At 42.6% G+C, this 20425-nt stretch overlaps 1 pseudogene across 1 annotated transcript in view; it reads left to right on the top strand.

The window, feature by feature from the left end:
* The window catches only part of LOC311147033 (cyclic AMP-dependent transcription factor ATF-6 alpha-like), an 82604-nt pseudogene that overhangs the window by 25821 nt on the left and 36358 nt on the right, over positions 1 to 20425 (top strand). Inside the window, exons 10-12 of the transcript in view lie at positions 868 to 1072; positions 6580 to 6696; positions 7601 to 7724. The product of the transcript in view is annotated as a cyclic AMP-dependent transcription factor ATF-6 alpha-like (transcript). The remainder of the gene's footprint in view (positions 1 to 867; positions 1073 to 6579; positions 6697 to 7600; positions 7725 to 20425) is intronic.

Here is a 20425-nt window from a genome sequence, read left to right as displayed (position 1 = left end):
CAGGCCTGTCTAAGACTAAGGCCAAGCAACTGGCAAGGTACTGCTCTGTTTCAGCAGTTATGGGCAGCCTAGCTTGGTGGAGAAGAAGGTGCTGCTCTGTTTCAGCAGTTATGGGCAGCCTAGCTTGGTGGAGAACAAGGTACTGCTCTGTTTCAGCAGTTATGGGCAGCCTAGCTTGGTGGAGAAGAAGGTGCTTTTTGTATCCTAAAGTGTCCTTGTATCCAAGAACTGGACTGAATCCTTCCTTGATGTAATGTGATTTGTGGATTCAGATAAAGTATTTAAAATGTGTGTGTGTGTGTGTGTTTGTATGGTTTAGCCTAGAGCGTAAATTCAAATCTTTGATTTATCCCACGCACAATGGATGAAGTCATGCCTCTCCTAAGCCAGGTGAAGTCTCTGTGTGGTTTTCAGTCTGTAGTCTGGCCACCATGACCAACCCTCTACTTCCTGACCTGTTGTTGAGATCACTCTTCTTCTTGTATTCATCTGTCTTGCTTGTTTCATGCTTGTGTGCATTTGGACCTTTATGATAAAACGTTTGAACTTTTTGAGAAAAATGTTTGAAGAGCCTTTATGGATTTATAACAAATGAAACACTACCATGAAATTGTCAATTTGGAAACTTTTTTTGATCTTTGTAATGGCTTTAGCCACTGTATGTGCATGTGTGTGTGTATGTCTGTGTCTGTGTGTGTGTCTGTGTGTATGTCTGTGTCTGTGTTTGTGTGTGACTGATTCACTGCAGAATGTTTCGGTCCTCAAAGGGAAATGCTCTAAGGTCTGTAATGCTCTAATGTTCTTGAACATGTGTATGTTAGTCCATGTTGCTTTTTTCCGTGTTTGGCCTGGCTTGTGTAACTGAAGACCCTGCCCTGTCCCTCTGGTCTCAGTGTGTGGGAGTCAGAGCCCAGCAGCTCCAGCCTGTCCACAGGGACGCCACAAAGCAGCCGACATCTGCTCAGCTTCTCCCCTGTCCAACAACAGAGGGGAGGGGAGGAAACACCAGCCCCCCAGTCCCCATTGGAGCCCCTGGTGTCCAGTACCCACAATCCCACCAATCCCAGGACAGGTAATTAGCACAACAAGAACATGAGGTCCTCGAGGGTTTCTGGCCCAATATACATATAATGCTGTGTATGTACATACAGTGGGGGAAAAAAGTATTTAGTCAGCCACCAATTGTGCAAGTTCTCCCACTTAAAAAGATGAGAGAGGCCTGTACTTTTCATCATAGGTACACGTCAACTATGACAGACAAATTGAGACATTTCTTTCCAGAAAATCACATTGTAGGATTTTTAATGAATTTATTTGCAAATTATGGTGGAAAATAAGTATTTGGTCACCTACAAACAAGCAAGATTTCTGGCTCTCACAGACCTGTAACTTCTTCTTTAAGAGGCTCCTCTGTCCTCCACTCGTTACCTGTATTAATGGCACCTGTTTGAACTTGTTATCAGTATAAAAGACACCTGTCCACAACCTCAAACAGTCACACTCCAAACTCCACTATGGCCAAGACCAAAGAGCTGTCAAAGGACACCAGAAACAAAATTGTAGACCTGCACCAGGCTGGGAAGACTGAATCTGCAATAGGTAAGCAGCTTGGTTTGAAGAAAGCAACTGTGGGAGCAATTATTAGGAAATGGAAGACATACAAGACCACTGATAATCTCCCTCGATCTGGGGCTCCACGCAAGATCTCACCCCGTGGGGTCAAAATGATCACAAGAACGGTGAGCAAAAATCCCAGAACCACACGGGGGGACCTAGTGAATGATCTGCAGAGAGCTGGGACCAAAGTAAAAAGCCTACCATCAGTAACACACTACGCCGCCAGGGACTCAAATCCTGCAGTGCCAGACGTGTCCCCCTGCTTAAGCCAGTACATGTCCTGGCCCATCTGAAGTTTGCTAGAGTGCATTTGGATGATCCAGAAGAGGATTGGGAGAATGTCATATGGTCAGATGAAACCAAAATAGAACTTTTTGGTAAAAACTCAACTCGTCGTGTTTGGAGGACAAAGAATGCTGAATTGCATCCAAAGAACACCATACCTACTGTGAAGCATGGGGGTGGAAACATCATGCTTTGGGGCTGTTTTTCTGCAAAGGGACCAGGACGACTGATCCGTGTAAAGGAAAGAATGAATGGGGCCATGTATCGTGAGATTTTGAGTGAAAAACTCCTTCCATCAGCAAGGGCATTGAAGATGAAACGTGGCTGGGTCTTTCAGCATGACAATGATCCCAAACACACCGCCCGGGCAACGAAGGAGTGGCTTCGTAAGAAGCATTTCAAGGTCCTGGAGTGGCCTAGCCAGTCTCCAGATCTCAACCCCATAGAAAATCTTTGGAGGGAGTTGAAAGTCTGTGTTGCCCAGCGACAGCCCCAAAACATCACTGCTCTAGAGGAGATCTGCATGGAGGAATGGGCCAAAATACCAGCAACAGTGTGTGAAAACCTTGTGAAGACTTACAGAAAACGTTTGACCTGTGTCATTGCCAACAAAGGGTATATAACAAAGTATTGAGAAACTTTTGTTATTGACCAAATACTTATTTTCCACCATAATTTGCAAATAAATTCATTAAAAATCCTACAATGTGATTTTCTGGAGAAAAAAAATCTCATTTTGTCTGTCATAGTTGACGTGTACCTATGATGAAAATTACAGGCCTCTCTCATCTTTTTAAGTGGGAGAACTTGCAAAATTGGTGGCTGACTAAATACTTTTTCCCCCCACTGTATATATGTTCTCTCACACACACACACACACACAGAGAGATAATAAACCGTGTGGCCTCCTACTTGAGTCAAAACAATAACAGACCCAGTAAGATCTGAGAGAGGCTTTGGTGCAGCGTTATGTAACAAGGAGATCCAATGGTTTCTGCTAAGTCTCTCACTGACTTATGATTGTACCTCAGAGTTCAGTCAGGGTCCGTCTCAAGACGGTTGAAGTCAGAAGTTTACATACACTTAGGTTGGAATCATTAAAACTCGTTTTTCAACCACTCCACAAATTTCTTGTTAACAAACTATAGTTTTGGCAAGTCTACTTTGTGCATGACACAAGTAATTTTTCCAACAATTGTTTACAGACAGATTATTTAACTTATAATTCACTGTATCACAATTCCAGTGGGTCCGAAGTTTACATACACTAAGTTGACTGTGCCTTTAAATAGCTTGGAAAATTCCAGAAAATGATGTCATGGCTTTAGAAGCTTCTGATAGGCTAATTGACATCATTTGAGTCAATTGGAGGTGTACCTGTGGATGTATTTCAAGGCCTACCTTCAAACTCAGTGCCTCTTTGCTTGACATCATGGGAAAATCAAAAGAAATCAGCCAAGACCTCAGAAAAAAGATTGTAGACCTCCACAAGTCTGTTTCATCATTGGGAGCAATTACCAAACGCCTGAAGGTACCACGTTCATCTGTACAAACAATAGTACGCAAGTATAAACACCATGGGGCCACGCAGCTGTCATACCACTCAGGAAGGAGACGCGTTCTGTCTCCTAGAGATGAACGTACTTTGGTGCGAAAAGTGCTAATCAATCCCAGAACAACAGCAAAGGACCTTGTGAAGATGCTGGAGGAAACAGGTACAAAAGTATCTATATCCACAGTAAAACAAGTCCGATATCGACACAACCTGAAAGGCTGCTCAGCAAGGAAGAAGCCACTGCTCCAAAACCACCATAAAAAAGCCAGACTACGGTTTGCAACTGCACATGGGGACAAAGATCGTAGTTTTTGGAGAAATGTCCTCTGGTCTGATGAAACAAAAATAGAACTGTTTGGCCATAATGACCATTGTTATGTTTGGAGGAAAAAGGGGGATGTTTGCAAGCCGAAGAACACCATCCCAACCGTGAAGCACGGGGGTGGCAGCATCATGCTGTGGGGGTGCTTTGCTGCAGGAGGGACTGGTGCACTTCACAAAATAGATGGCATCATGAGGAAGGAAAATTATGTGAATATATTGAAGCAACATCTCAAGACATCAGTCAGGAAGTTAAAGCTTGGTCGCAAATAGGTCTTCCAAATGGACAATGACCCCAAGCATACTTCCAAAGTTGTGCCAAAATGGCTTAAGGACAACAAAGTCAAGGTATTGGAGTGGCCATCACAAAGCCCTGACCTCAATCCTATAGAACATTTGTGGGCAGAACTGAAAAAGCGTGTGCGAGCAAGGTGGCCTACAAACCTGACTCAGTTACACTCAGACTCAGTTACACTCAGACTCAGGTGTATGTAAACTTCAGGCTTCACTGTAGATGGGATGCTCTAACTGTATGAGAATGTAAATGACTGCAATCCGATGTCTGAGGTACACCCTTGACTTGTTAGGTAGGTGGAGAGGGACCCAGTTTTCATGGACTAATGGAAAATCAATTAGAGGTGTGAGGTGTGTGGTTGCATTAGTGTTTTAGGTACTCTTTACAACTGTCAATGTTCTCACAATTTACACACTAATATTGGTACCCAGAAGAACCAAATCTCGGATTCAGGCTGACAGGAACTCGATTTTAACAAGACTATTTACACATCAAGTGCAATAGAAGAGGCTTGGATTGATAGGCTTTAAAGCCACATCTTTGCCTTTGCAAAATGCTCACAAACCAGGAATAAGATTTGTAAAAAAAAAAAGCTGAATTAAAGAGAAGTGGGTACCCTCAAGTGTTGGCTTCTGGAGGATAATCCGATCCATCCAAGAGCACTTCATTCTGTCCAGAAAACCAGAACTGTAGAGGAATTGGCCGGTCGTTTCTGTTTGGCTAAGCATCTATTTCCAGCCCTGTTTTCTTTGTTGGAATGGAGAGATTGCTCATTTTATCTTGGTGATAATATTTAAATCTATTTATTTATGTATTTATTTATTTATAAGGGAGTGTTACAAGTAGAGGACAATAAAATAGTATTATTCGTGGCGTCTGTTTTTAGTGGCCAGTTTAATTTTACCCGACTTGGCAAAATCAAACTGTAATGTTGTCTCACAAGTCTTCTCTTTAACATCAGTGTATCATTTCAGCACTAGTTATACTTGTGTTGTGAATACAGGTGTAGGATCCTCATTTGAGCCAGTTTGCTACAGCAGGAAAACAATCCTGCATCAACAGGAAATGTGAATTATTGTGTGGATTATAATTTATGGACATTTTTGTAGGGGTTGATACATTTTTTGTTGGGGCAAATCAAGTCAAACATGTCTACGTGGAAATGACAAATACACTACAAGTTTGCATTTAATTCTTAGAAACAAAATAGTGATCAAATTAAGATCCTACATCTGTATCTCACTCAGTCAAAGATTTTGACCTTGCTGTGTACAAATCATAGAGTGGACTGAGCATTTATTTTGGCACAAGCGATACAAAGCACACAACAGATGCCTTAAGAGATGACAGACATATTTGCAGACAGCATGCCTTGTGCCGTGGCTGTGCCCTGTGGTAGATCACTCCTGCCTGCAAACAATCTATTGATCTCCAGATTGACAGACTGTTTATATAGTCCTGTCTCACCACTGGTTGTCCCCATGTGTCCAGCTGCCTGCTACAAAGTAGTACATAACTTCACTACAAATACCCTGCGGTAGTACAGCAGTAGGCTAACTTGAAGGCTCGGAGGAGGGTACACAGTCTCCCACTGAGAGAGACCACTTAAGGAGTGGAGCATTATGTTGTAACCGATAGCTTGGTCATCTTAGAAGTTAGTCTACACAAGCAGATCTGGGACCAGGCTATAGAACACAATACTGAATATCATCAAAGTATATGTTCACCAGCAAAATGTGTGTGGACTCCTCCTTTTTGGCTTATGGGCCATTTTAATGCCCATTCTCCACCCTATTGTGTTGTTTTTATCTGGAGCCCAGGGCTTATCCGGACAAGTGGATGTTCCGCACAGTTTTCGGGAACAGACCATTTATCTCACTATTCCCAGGAGAAATCCAGTCCACCCTCTCTGCTCCTGCTGTGTGTGTGTCTGCGCATGCGTGCATCTGTGTGTGTTAAGAAGATCCCACTGGCTCTGCTGGTTATTGTTGCAGTTGACTGAGTAAAACTCTGTAAAACTCATCAACTCAACCCCTTCTTTATTTATGACTTCATCCATCAACTCAACCCCTTCTTTAATTTATGACATCATTCATCAACTCAACCCCTTCTTTAATTTATGACTTCATCAACTCAGGGCAAGTTGTTTTGTCTATCGAGTCATCTGCACAGTTTTTGTTCCAGATGCTTGTTTAGAACCAATGAACACCTGGGACGTCCAGAGTAAGTGACTGGTATTCCGGTTAATGCATTAAGGTTCATAGGCCACAAGGAAAACACACAACATACCACAGCATGGTCCTGTAGCATATCAGCAGCTGGATCTCTCTCTTTTTTCTCTCTCTCCTCTCTCTCTCTCTCTCTCTCTCTCTCTCTCAATCTACCCCTTTGTTTCTGTTATTTCTCTTTCTCCCCCTACCTCTCCTCCCTCCCTCCCTCCCTCCCTCTCCTCACCCCTCCCTACCTCTCCCCCTTCTTCCCCCTCTCTCCCCACTCTGTGCTCTAGGTGGGAGGACTATACTCCAGAGGAAATGGCTCTAGCGGTGGTCAAGAAGGAGCCTCTCCTGTTTGGGTCGGCCCCCTGCCAACCCCACTCTCCTATCTCCAGGACCAAGTCCCTCCGGTCAGTACTAACCAAGTCCATCTGATCAGTAGCCTTCTACCAGCAGAGAATTTGATTCTACAAATGTAGGATCTTAATTTGATCACTCTTTTTTGCTGAGAATTTTCCTGCAGACGAGCTTCGCGATTGACATAAATTCACTGAAAACCCACACTAACAAACGGTTATATTATCAGTATTGCACTTTTCACATAGCCTACTTTTGTCCAGCTAATAGCCTAACCACCATTCAAGCAACATTATGGACTAAACGTTCAAATCCAGTTGCTGCAGGATTACTTTGCTATGACAATATAGGTGAAATTAAGGTCTTACATCTGTACTTAGCCTCAATCTTCCAGCCTTGTCTGTATCGCCAGTATGAAAGAAAGATTAGAACATCTGGCTAGATAAGACTAGGTTACCTCGATTTCAGAATTTGAATTCCGTATTGAAATCACTGTATTAGCTACCTGAATTGAGTATCAACGAGTCCACTCAGTACTCTCTGTAGAGCTAGACTTTGTCCTTCTCATTGTTAAGTAGACTCTAATGTGATCCATGTGGGCCACTTATAAAACTAAACTGTTCACCAGTCGTTTTGACGCCGTCACAGTTGACTGAAGATGGATGGTGCTCAGTATAAAAAACGGATTGCCTACAATTTAACTCCACCCAATTTTCAAACCGTCATGCCATTTGAGAGGGATGAGGTTCATATGAAAGCCAGCAGCAGCCTTCAACAGCTTTTACATAGAACAATCCCTGAAAATCAAAAGTTTTATAGTTCCGTCATCATAAAATACAATATGGCTTCCAAGTTCACTCCCAAGATGAATAGAAAGTACATTTTATTTCAGGCACTCAAAATAAGTTAATAAAGTATGATTTCTAACTGAATATTGGTTTTTCCCCTCCACTCTAGTCTGGCTCAGAACCTGAGAGGCTGAGTGCATCGACACGAAGAGGAGAGGACCAAGTCCACACGATCTACCACCAATCAATCCAGACATACAACAACTGATCAGCACACAACCAAAACTGTCCTGGTAGGTTAGACACTCTTCTTCCCTACAAAACAGGGAAAAAGCTACTAACTAGGTCCTAGGTTTTCCCTGGTCAGGCAGGACACACGGCCCTAATAATGAGACGTTTTAAAGTCTGATCAAATGTCAGTAATGGTCATTTCTGATTTTTGGACAGGTTAAGCAGTACCTCCGAGGGTATTTAAACTGTCAGTACTTAGGCCAATGTGTACTCCAGTAGAGGATTCAGGTTGCAGGACCTTGTCAAAATGTCGCTCCATGATGGCCCATTAAGTAGAGCTGCCACCGGAACATAAACAGTTTAGTGAGAATACAGTGCCTTCGGAAAGTATTAAGAACCCTTGACTTTTTCCACATTTTGTTACATTACAGCCTTATTCTAAAATTGATTAAATAAATAAAAATCCTCAGATATGTACACACAATACCCCATAATAAACAGAAATACCTTATTTACATAAGTATTCAGACCCTTTGCTGTGAGAATCGAAATTGAGCTCAGGTGCATCCTGTTTCCATTGATCATCCTTGAGATGTTTCTACAACTTGATTGGAGTCCACCTGTGGTAAATTCAATTGATTGGACATGATTTGGAAAGGCACACACCTGTCTATATAAGCTCCCACAGTTGACAGTGCATGTCAGAGCAAAAACCAAGCCATGAGGTCGAAGGAATTGTCCGTAGAGCTCCGAGACAGGATTGTGTCGAGGCACATATCTGGGGAAGGGTACCAAAACAATTCTGCAGCATTGAATGTCCCCAAAAACACAGTGGCCTCCATCATTCTTAAATGGAAGAAGTTTGGAACCACCAAGATTCTTCCTAGAGCTGGCCGCCCGGCCAAACTGAGCAATCGGGGGAGAAGGGCCGTGGTCAGGGAGGTGACCAAGAATCCGATGATCACTTAGACAGAGCTCCAGAGTTCCTCTGTGGAGATGGGAGAACCTTCCAGAAGGACAAATCTCTGCAGCACTCCACCAATCAGGCCTTTATGGTAGTGGCCAGACGGAAGTTACTCCTCAGTAAAAGGCACACGACAGCCCGCTTGGAGTTTGCCAAAAGGTACCTAAACACTCTCAGACCATGAGAAACCAGATTATCTGGTCTGATGAAACCAAGATTGAACTCTTTAGCCTGAATACCAAGCGTCACGTCTGGAGGAAACCTGGCACCATCCCTACGGTGAAGCATGGTGGTGGCAGCATCATGCTGTGGGGATGTTTTTCAGTGGCAGGGACTGGGAGGCTAGTCAGGATCGAGGCAAAGATGAACGGAGCAAAGTACAGAGAGATCCCTGATGAAAACCTGCGCCAGAGCACTCAGGACCTCAGACTGGGGTGAAGGTTCACCTTCCAACAGGACAACGACCCTAAGCACACAGCCAAGACAACGCAGGAGTGGCTTCGGGACACGTCTCTGAATGTCCTTGAGTGGCCCAGCCCGATCAAACATCTCTGGAGAGACCTGAAAATAGCTGTGGAGCAACGCTCCCCATCCAACCTGACAGAGCTTGAGAGGATCTGCAGAGAAGAATTGTAGAAACTCCCCAAATACAGGTGTGCCAAGCTTGTAGCATCATACCCAAGAAGACTTGAGGCTGTAATCACTGCTAAAGGTGCTTCACCAAAGTACTTAGTAAAGGGTCTGAATACTTATGTAAATGTGATATTTCAGTGTTTTATTTTTTATAAATTAGCAAACATTTCTAAAAACCTGTTTTTGCTTTGACATTATGGGGTATTGTGTGTAGATTGATGAGGGAAAAAACAATTTAATCAATTTTAGAATAAGGCTTTAACCTAACAAAATGTGTAAAAAGTCAAGGGATCTGAATACTTTCCGAAGGCACTGCTTTCCGAAGGCACTGTTTGTATATCTTTCTGTTATGAGGTCACAGCTGCCGACATCTGACACCATTTGGCTAATAGCTAAATATTTATGTTTTTGTTGTTAAAGCTAACAGTCAAATTTAACCTACGGTTATAAAGCCTTCCTTATGTTAGATGCTGATATTAGTTGATGGCATTTGACTTGTTTTTGATATAGCACTTGTTATTTCGTTTTTGACATCTGTTATGTGTTGTCTATGACAGCCTAAATAGAGAGATATACACGGATCAGTCGTCCTGGTCCCTTTGCAGAAAAACAGCCCCAAAGCATGATGTTTCCACCCCCATGCTTCACAGTAGGTATGGTGATCTTTGGATGCAACTCAGCATTCTTTGTCCTCCAAACACAACGAGTTGAGTTTTTACCAAAAAGTTCTATTTTGGTTTCATCTGACCATATGACATTCTCCCAATCCTCTTCTGGATCATCCAAATGCACTCTAGCAAACTTCAGACGGGCCTGGACATGTACTGGCTTAAGCAGGGGGACACGTCTGGCACTGCAGGATTTGAGTCCCTGGCGGCGTAGTGTGTTACTGATGGTAGGCTTTGTTACTTTGGTCCCAGCTCTCTGCAGGTCATTCACTAGGTCCCCCCGTGTGGTTCTGGGATTTTTGCTCACCATTCTTGTGATCATTTTGACCCCACGGGGTGAGATCTTGCGTGGAGCCCCAGATCGAGGGAGATTATCAGTGGTCTTGTATGTCTTCCATTTCCTAATAATTGCTCCCACAGTTGATTTCTTCAAACCAAGCTGCTTACCTATTGCAGATTCAGTCTTCCCAGCCTGGTGCAGGTCTACAATTTTGTTTCTGGTGTCCTTTGACAGCTCTTTGGTCTTGGCCATAGTGGAGTTTGGAGTGTGACTGTTTGAGGTTGTGGACAGGTGTCTTTTATACTGATAACAAGTTCAAACAGGTGCCATTAATACAGGTAACGAGTGGAGGACAGAGGAGCCTCTTAAAGAAGTTGTTACAGGTCTGTGAGAGCCAGAAATCTTGCTTGTTTGTAGGTGACCAAATACTTATTTTCCACCATAATTTGAAAATAAATTCATTAAAAATCCTACAATGTGATTTTCTGGAGAAAAAAAATCTCAATTTGTCTGTCATAGTTGCCGTGTACCTATGATGAAAATTACAGGCCTCTCATCTTTTTAAGTGGGAGAACTTGCACAATTGGTGGCTGACTAAATACTTTTTTTCCCCACTGTACAGACTGAGCTGCCATAGAGGACCGTGACCTATAAATTAGCAAGATAGCTCCTCAAATGGTCCTAAAAGTTGGCCCCACTTGCAGAGAAAGTCATTTTAATTTGAGTGCTTTGCTGTTTTAATTTCGGTTCAGAGAGTTCACGCAAGGTTTTTAACAATGCCTTCATACAGTGTGAGCTTCACAAAACTGCCTTTTGGTTTTCACGTTCAGCCAGTACTCAGCAGTGTGCCAGGTCAGCTACACATACAAATGGTTTGAGGACATTATTGGTGATATATTGTGTTACTGTATGCACCACTTACTGTAGAAAGAAAACAAACTAGTGAAGACACCCAAAGAAATTGTGCCAGTAACCTTAGTTGACATGGGAAGCAAATGATATCCAATGGTGTTTCTCCTTTGATTTTGGGAGGATTCCAAATTTTTCCTGTCTTGAGTCTAGCTTCCTGTGTAAGACATATTTAGGGGTTGCCTAATTGGAAGCGGGGGGGGGGGGGGGGGGGGGGGGGTTCCACTGTGTATGACACTGTGATGGGTGATTTGAAGGAGTCAGGTGCAGGGGGGTAAATCACAGAATACAGAGTTTATTCTCTATGGGGGTGCCACAGGGTTCAATTCTTGGGCCGACACTTTTCTCCGTGTATATCAATGATGTCGCTCTTGCTGCTGGTGACTCTCAGATCCACCTCTACGCAGACGACACCATTTTGTATACATCTGGCCCTTCATTGGACACTGTGTTAACAAACCTCCAAACGAGCTTCAATGCCATACAACAATCCTTCAGTAGCCTCCAACTGCTCTTAAACACTAGTAAAACTAAATGCATGCTTTTCAATCGAACGCTGCTGGCTCCCGCCCACCCGACTAGAATCACCACTCTCGACGGGTCTGACCTAGAGTATGTGGACAACTACAAATACCTAGGTGTCTGGTTAGACTGTAAACTCAACTTCCAGACTCACATAAAGAATCTCCAATCCAAAGTTAAATCTAGAATCGGCTTCCTATTTCGCAACAAAGCCTCCTTCACTCATGCTGCCAAACATGCCCTCGTAAAACTGACTATCCTACCGATCCTTGACTTCGGCGATGTCATTTACAAAATAGCCTCCAACACTCTACTCAGCAAATTGGATGTAGTCTATCACAGTGCCATCCGTTTTGTCTCCAAAGCCCCATACACTACCCACCACTGTGACCTGTACGCTCTTGTTGGCTGGTCCTCACTACATGTTCGTCGTCAAACCCACTGGCTCCAGGCCATCTATAAATCACTGCTAGGCAAATCCCCGCCTTATCTTAGCTCATTGGTCACCATAGCAGCACCCACCCGTAGTCTGCGCTCCAGCAGGTATATCTCACTGGTCATTCCCAAAGCCAACACCTCCTTTGGCCGCCATTCCTTCCAGTTCTCTGCTGCCAATGACTAGAACGAATTGCAAAAATCTCTGAAGCTGGAGACTCTTATCTCCCTCAATAACTTTAAGCATCAGTTGTCAGAGCACCTTACCGATCACTGCACCTGTACACAGCCCATCTGAAATTAGCCCACCCAACTACCTCATCCCTATATTGTTATTTATTTTGCTCTTTTGCACCCCAGTATCTCTATTTGCACATAATCTCTTGCACATCTAGCATTCCAGTGTTAATACTATTGTAATTATTCTGCACTATAGCCTATTTATTGCCTTACCTCCATAACTTGCTACATTTGCACACACTGTATATATATTTTCTGTTTTATTTCTGACTTTATGTTTTTTACCCCATATGTAACTCTGTGTTGTTTTTATTGCACTACTTTGCTTTATCTTGGCCAGGTCGCAGTTGTAAATGAGAACCTGTTCTCAACTGGCTTACCTGGTTAAATAAAGGTTAAAAAAAAATAAAAAAATAAAAAATCCAGAATACAAAGTTATGCAGAATAGCGTCAAACAGTCCAGTGTGCAAAACAGGCGCACTGGAACAAAACAGGCACACAGGGAAAATATACCCCGGCAATACAAAATACATGTAGCTCAACCGAGCTACTCTCTCCTCACATTAAACAATCACCCACAAGGACAAGGGGGCAGAGGGAACACTTATACATGTACTAATGAGGGGATATGAACCAGGTGTGTGTAATAGACAAGACAAAACAAATGGAATGATGAGATGTGATGTGGCAGTGGCTAGAAGGCCGGTGACGACGAGCGCCGAAGCCTGCCCGAACAAGGAGAGGAGGCAGCTTCGGAGGAAGTCGTGACAGACACCCTCAGGGAGTTCCAGGAAGTTAGGGAATTCTCTGTGATGATCATGGTAAGTAAGAGGAGGAAGAGGATATAAATTAATGTTTAATAATGGTAGAGTTGTGTAGCGTTTCATGCTCAAGGCTCTCCCACACACGTAACCCTCAGGGCTAGACCTGGTCCTGGACCTGCCTTTCTTTTCACTAGCTCCATCGCAAATGATTCCATATTGTCTGTGTAGTGCACTACTACGGATGGTCAGGGGGCCAGAACATAATTACAAATAATTTGTAGACTGCAAATTGACCTCAAGAATCCCAAACAGATATAATATTTGACATTTCAAACCTTGCTGACATTTGTGACCGACCGACTCTTATGTAGCAAAATTTGAAATTGTGTTTTTTACATTGAATAAAAGTAGAGACTCAGAGCTATAAAATTGTATATCATAAACTACAGTTGAGGAACAATTGGAAAGTAATTCTGTTTTGAAAGTTGATAAACTTGTAACCTCACTTTTGAGAAAATGGCCTAGCTAGCTAAACAATGAACCATAATCCCAACTCTTGATGTTACTACCCTGAATGAATCTGCAGGTAGTTAACCAACCAGGTTCAATGTTAGCTAGCTAACATTAGGCTATAACTAGCAAAGCAAATTGCTCTGAGATACGAATAATATTACTACACAGATCACACACGTAATGTTATCTAGCTGACCTAACAGCAGCAGTCAAGCACCCAAGCTAACTGGCTAACGTTGGATAGCTTGCTAGCTACTTCCAGACGCAAATGAGAGAACATCTCACTGACCATTTTACCCGACCTATTGAAATGGATACTTGCATAGTGGAGTCTTTTGTTAAGACATGTAGCTAGCTAGCTAAGCAATTAACCATAATCCCAACTCATGACATTACTACCCTGCATGAATCTGCAGGTAGCTAACCAACCAGGTTCAATGTTAGCTAGCTAGCTAACATTAGGCTATAACCAGCAAAGCAAATGGCTCTGAGATACAAATAATATTCCTACACAGATCATACACGTAACGTTAGCTAGCGAGCCAGCCAGTTAACGTTAGCTAGCTAGCTAACAGTACACTTTAACTTGAAATGAAAACTAATTTCTGTCAAAATTAGAAACATGTGATATCTGAAAATGTAGCTAGCTAGACTATCTTACCCATATACATCATGGATGGACGCTTCTCCCTGTCACAGATGCCATGGTTGCCCTTAGTTTGATTGATTCCACTGATTTCAAAACTCGGTCCTCCAGAAAGTGGAGAGCAACACTTATACAGTTCTACTACGCAATATTTTTTTTTTAAGCCACCGTTAGACAGGATTACCTACACATACTGACCAGCTCAAATGGACAGAAACGTTCTACATGGCAGACCAATCCAAACTCATCTCTCGGCATGTCCAGCCCACTCATTATCTCAGCCAATCATGGCTAGCGGGAAGGTTGCTGTCTTTTTCTGTGGCTAAACCAACTAGGCTCATAATTTAACAATTGTATTCGTATGTACAGATGGCATACAAGTTTGTTATTAAGGCACATGAAAGTTCACATGTTCCAGAAGCCATTTCTGCCAAAAAACGCATTTTGATTTAAAAAAAAGTTTACCTTCAAATGGCTCTCCTGTGAAGTAGTGACCCGCGACATACACCTAGTTTCCTGAAACTAGTCACATTTGTATACGATCGCATACTGTATATCTCTCTATTATGTGTGGGAATACGTTGGAACTGATTTCCAAAATTAAAATCACTTGGAGCTGATTTACTGGTGTATTTTTGTTGTTGTTGTGGTATATATTTTTATTAAAGTTTTACAAAATGTACATCAATGTAAGTACAAAGATTTTACCATATCCCAACCACCCTCCCTCCCTTCCTCCACACAACACATCCACCCAACCCCCCCCAGTCCCTTCCCTACCTCTCCGCCCTACCTCACCCCAACCACCCACCCCAATCATCCCATATACCCAATCCACCCCACACCCTCCCTCAGTTCGGTCCTAGAAAACAAAATTTTTACAGAGATATCACAACAAATAAACAAACAAACAAGAATACAGGGGGAAAAAATTGTCTCGCATACCAACAACGAAATACAGATTGAAGATACAAAAAGTGGAGCAACAAAAACAGAAATAAATAAGTAAATAAAGTATCAGTAAACCTTAGACAAACTTGCTTGGACTGGATAGCATTATATTGATGACTGTACCTTTTATGTAATGACTACTGGGAATACCTACTGGGAAACCTTAAAGCATCTCATCAGAGGGGAGCCTCTGCAAGCCATTGAAGTATGATATAAATGGTTGCCATTTTCTAACAAATGTATAATTGGAACCCCTAAGAGAACACTTTATTTTCTTAAGCTTTAGGAAGAACATTACATTGTTGAGCCATTGAGAAGTAGAGGGGGGCTGAGCAGACTTCCACTGGAGAAGAATTCTACGTTGAGCTAATAAGGATGTAAAAGCAACAATATCGGCATGTTTGGGGTCCAAGGAGAACAAGTCTTCTGGAACACCAAAAACAGCTATCAAGGGACATGGCTGCAGGGTAATTTCAAGCACCTCAGATAAAAATTTAAAAATAGAATCCCAGTAATTTTGTAGTTTAGATATTTGAATGAACATGTGACTACGGTCACATGGTGAGACATGACATCTATAACACTCATCATTTACATTTTGATTTATTTCAGACAATCTGGATTTGGAAAAATGCACTCTATATAAAACCTTAAATTTTATGAGACCAAGATGAGCACAAGATGTAGTGGAGAGTACTCTATCAATCGCCTCATCCCACCACTCCTGTGTAAATTCAACACCCATTTCCCATTCCCAAGCAGATTTAGTTGTGTTGGTGGAGTGTTTGTCCAATGACATAATACACAGATAGATCTGAGAAATGACTGCTTTCTGTCGAGGTAATAGTCAATATGCCATCCTAGGGTTGGCAAGGGGGTGGAGCAGGGAAGCAAGAAAATTTGGAGGAGACACAATGCCTAATTGGGAAAACAATAAAATAATCAATTTACATATACAGTGGGGAAAAAAAGTATTTAGTCAGCCACCAATTGTGCAAGTTCTCCCACTTAAAAAGATGAGAGAGGCCTGTAATTTTCATCATAGGTACACGTCAACTATGACAGACAAATTGAGAAAAAAAAATCCAGAAAATCACATTGTAGGATTTTTAATGAATTTATTTGCAAATTATGGTGGAAAATAAGTATTTGGTCACCTACAAACAAGCAAGATTTCTGGCTCTCACAGACCTGTAACTTCTTCTTTAAGAGGCTCCTCTGTCCTCCACTCGTTACCTGTATTAATGGCACCTGTTTGAACTTGTTATCCGTATAAAAGACACCTGTCCACAACCTCAAACAGTCACACTCCAAACTCCACTATGGCCAAGACCAAAGAGCTGTCAAAGGACACCAGAAACAAAATTGTAGACCTGCACCAGGCTGGGAAGACTGAATCTGCAATAGGTAAGCAGCTTGGTTTGAAGAAATCAACTGTGGGAGCAATTATTAGGAAATGGAAGACATACAAGACCACTGATAATCTCCCTCGATCTGGGGCTCCACGCAAGAGCTCACCCCGTGGGGTCAAAATGATCACAAGAACGGTGAGCAAAAATCCCAGAACCACATGGGGGGACCTAGTGAATGACCTGCAGAGAGCTGGGACCAAAGTAACAAAGCCTACCATCAGTAACACACTACGCCGCCAGGGACTCCAATCCTGCAGTCCCCCTGCTTAAGCCAGTACATGTCCAGGCCCGTCTGAAGTTTGCTAGAGTGCCTTTGGATGATCCAGAAGAGGATTGGGAGAATGTCATATGGTCAGATGAAACCAAAATAGAACTTTTTGGTAAAAACTCAACTCGTTGTGTTTGGAGGACAAAGAATGCTGAATTGCATCCAAAGAACACCATACCTACTGTGAAGCATGGGGGTGGAAACATCATGCTTTGGGGCTGTTTTTCTGCAAAGGGACCAGGACGACTGATCCGTGTAAAGGAAAGAATGAATGGGGCCATGTATCGTGAGATTTTGAGTGAAAACCTCCTTCCATCAGCAAGGGCATTGAAGATGAAACGTGGCTGGGTCTTTCAGCATGACAATGATCCCAAACACACCGCCCGGGCAATGAAGGAGTGGCTTCGTAAGAAGCATTTCAAGGTCCTGGAGTGGCCTAGCCAGTCTCCAGATCTCAACCCCATAGAAAATCTTTGGAGGGAGTTGAAAGTCTGTGTTGCCCAGCGACAGCCCCAAAACATCACTGCTCTAGAGGAGATCTGCATGGAGGAATGGGCCAAAATACCAGCAACAGTGTGTGAAAACCTTGTGAAGACTTACAGAAAACGTTTGACCTGTGTCATTGCCAACAAAGGGTATATAACAAAGTATTGAGAAACTTTTGTTATTGACCAAATACTTATTTTCCACCATAATTTGCAAATAAATTCATTAAAAATCCTACAATGTGATTTTCTGGATTTTTTTTCCTCATTATGTCTGTCATAGTTGACGTGTACCTATGATGAAAATTACAGGCCTCTCTCATCTTTTTAAGTGGGAGAACTTGCACAATTGGTGGCTGACTAAATACTTCTTTTCCCCACTGTAAGTCTTGGAAGGACTTAATAACTTTCCTTGTCCAGTAAGAGAAATTATTATCTTTTTTTTTTTTTTTTTTTTTTTTTTTTTTAGTCATTTAGCAGACGCTCTTATCCAGAGCGACTTACAGGAGCAATTAGGGTTAAGTGCCTTGCTCAAGGGCACATCGACAGATTTTTCACCTAGTCGGCTCGGGGATTAGAACCAGCGACCTTTCGGTTACTGGCACTACGCTCTTAACCACTAAGCTAACTGCCGCCCCATTATCTATTAGGGAAGCGGGGAATACGTGATTCTTATCAATAGGACCCATAGTAGATGCAGAGGAGAATTTAAAATGCAGTCGAAACTGGTACCAAATATGGTGTGGGGAAAAAAAAGTGTGGAAAGCACTACAGGATTGCCAGTATAGCGAGAGGGGCATGCTGGGAGAGAAGAGCAGAGTAAAGCAGGAAGAGAAGCAGAAATACAATAATGTGCTTCTAGGTGGCACCATGGGTTATCTGGAGCATGGAATCAGAATGGCAATTTCTGAAAGTTGGCTGCTCAGTAATAGTATAAGAATTTGGGTAGTGCAAGCCCTCCACTAAACTTGCATCTACTGACTCTAGGAACCTTTCCTCCCCAGATAAATGTGGTAACAGCCTGATTGATTGACTTTAAAAAACACTTTGGTAAAAACAATGGGATATATTGAAATAGATAAAGGAATTTGGGTAAACTGTTCATTTTTACAGCATTAATCGTTCCTATAAGTGATAGTGGTAAGCTACCCCCATCTCTAAAAATCTGCTTTCATTTGCAGAAGGAGGGGAGCAAAGTTTTCAGAAAAAATAGCATGTAATGAATGAGTTACGTTCACTCCAAGGTATTTGAAACCAAAGCTGAAAAGGCAAGTCTGTCTGCTGGAGCTGTAGCGCTGCTGGATTGATAGGGTAGCACTCACTTTTCTGGAGATTCAGCTTGTAACCGGAGGAGCCAAAGTTCTCCAGAATAGAAAGGATAGAAGGTAAACAGGTTACAGGGTTATTTACATAGAGTAGCAAATCATCTGCATATAATGATAACCTATGTTCAACTCCTTCCTGTGTTACACCTTGGAAAGAGGAGGATGCCCGTAAAGCTACTGCAAGGGGCTCAATGGCGACGGCAAATGATAAAGGGGACAGTGGGCAGCCTTGGCGTGTCCCACGTTCCAGGGCAAAACAATCATTGGTACAGACACTGGCCTGGGGAGATGTATACAAGAGACAGATCCATGAGCTAAATTTGTCCCCAAATCAAAAAAAATTAAGAACAGCAAATAGGTACTCCCATTCAATTCTGTCGAATGCCTTCTCTGCGTCTAGGGAGATTACCACCTCAGCGGAGTTGGAGAATAGTTTAGAATAAATAATGTTAAACAGCATCCAAATATTAAAAAATTAATATCTGTCCTTTATAAAAACCGGTTTGTTCCTGTGATATGAGTCCTTGTAAGACTACTTCCAGACGCCTCGCTATCACCTTCGCCTAAATGAAGAACAGGAAGTGGGGTCTTTCCCCTTCTTAAGGAGAAGCGCTATTGGAGCTTGTGTTAGGGTAGGTGGCAGCGAGCCACATTCAAGTGACTCATTATACATAGATAAAAGTAAAGGGGCTAACTTGGTATGGAATTTCTTAAAGAACTCAGTTGGAAACCCATCAGGCCCTGGAACCTTGCTTCTCTGTATTGACTTGATAGACTGAATAACTTCTTCAAGGCTGAGAGGAGAATCAAGGTCATCTGTAGTTTCAGCCTCAACTGTGGGAGTCTCCAGTTCACCCAAAATGTAGTCCTATTGGCAGTATCTGATGGAAATTCAGACGTTTACAGGGAGGAATAGAAAGATTTGAAGGTGTCATTGATCCCCGTAGGGACAGAAATCAAGCTACAGTGAGGGAAAAAAGTATTTGATCCTCTGCTGATTTTGTACATTTGCCCACTGACAAAGACATGATCAGTCTATAATTTTAATGGTAGGTTTATTTGAACAGTGAGAGACAGTAAAAAATCCAGAAAAACATATGTCAAAAATGTTATAAATTGATTTGCATTTTATTGAGGGAAATAAGTATTTGACCCCTCTGCAAAACATGACTTAGTACTTGGTGGCAAAACCCTTGTTGGCAATCACAAAGGTCAGACGTTTCTTGTAGTTGGCCACCAGGTTTGCACACATCTCAGGAGGGATTTTGTTCCACTCCTCTTTGCAGAGCTTCTCCAAGTCATTAAGGTTTCGAGGCTGACGTTTGGCAACTCGAACCTTCAGCTCCCTCCACAGATTTTCTATGGGATTAAGGTCTGGAGACTGGCTAGGCCACTCCAACACCTTAATGTGCTTCTTCTTGAGCCACTCCTTTGTTGCCTTGGCTATGTGTTTTGGGTCATTGTCATGTTGGAATACCCATCCACGACCCATTTTCAATGCCCTGGCTGAGGGAAGGAGGTTCTCACCCAAGATTTGACGAAACATGGCCCCGTCCATCGTCCCTTTGATGCGGTGAAGTTGTCCTGTCCCCTTAGCAGAAAAACACCCGCAAAGCATAATGTTTCCACCTCCATGTTTGACGGTGGTGATGGTGTTCTTGGGGTCATAGGCAGCATTCCTCCTCCTCCAAACACGGCATGTTGAGTTGATGCCAAAGAGCTCCATTTTGGTCTCATCTGACCACAAC

This window comes from Coregonus lavaretus (assembly GCF_964263955.1).
Source record: "Coregonus lavaretus genome assembly, chromosome: 19".
NCBI classification, from domain to species: domain Eukaryota; kingdom Metazoa; phylum Chordata; class Actinopteri; order Salmoniformes; family Salmonidae; genus Coregonus; species Coregonus lavaretus.
This window is presented reverse-complemented; position numbering and strand designations above follow the sequence as displayed.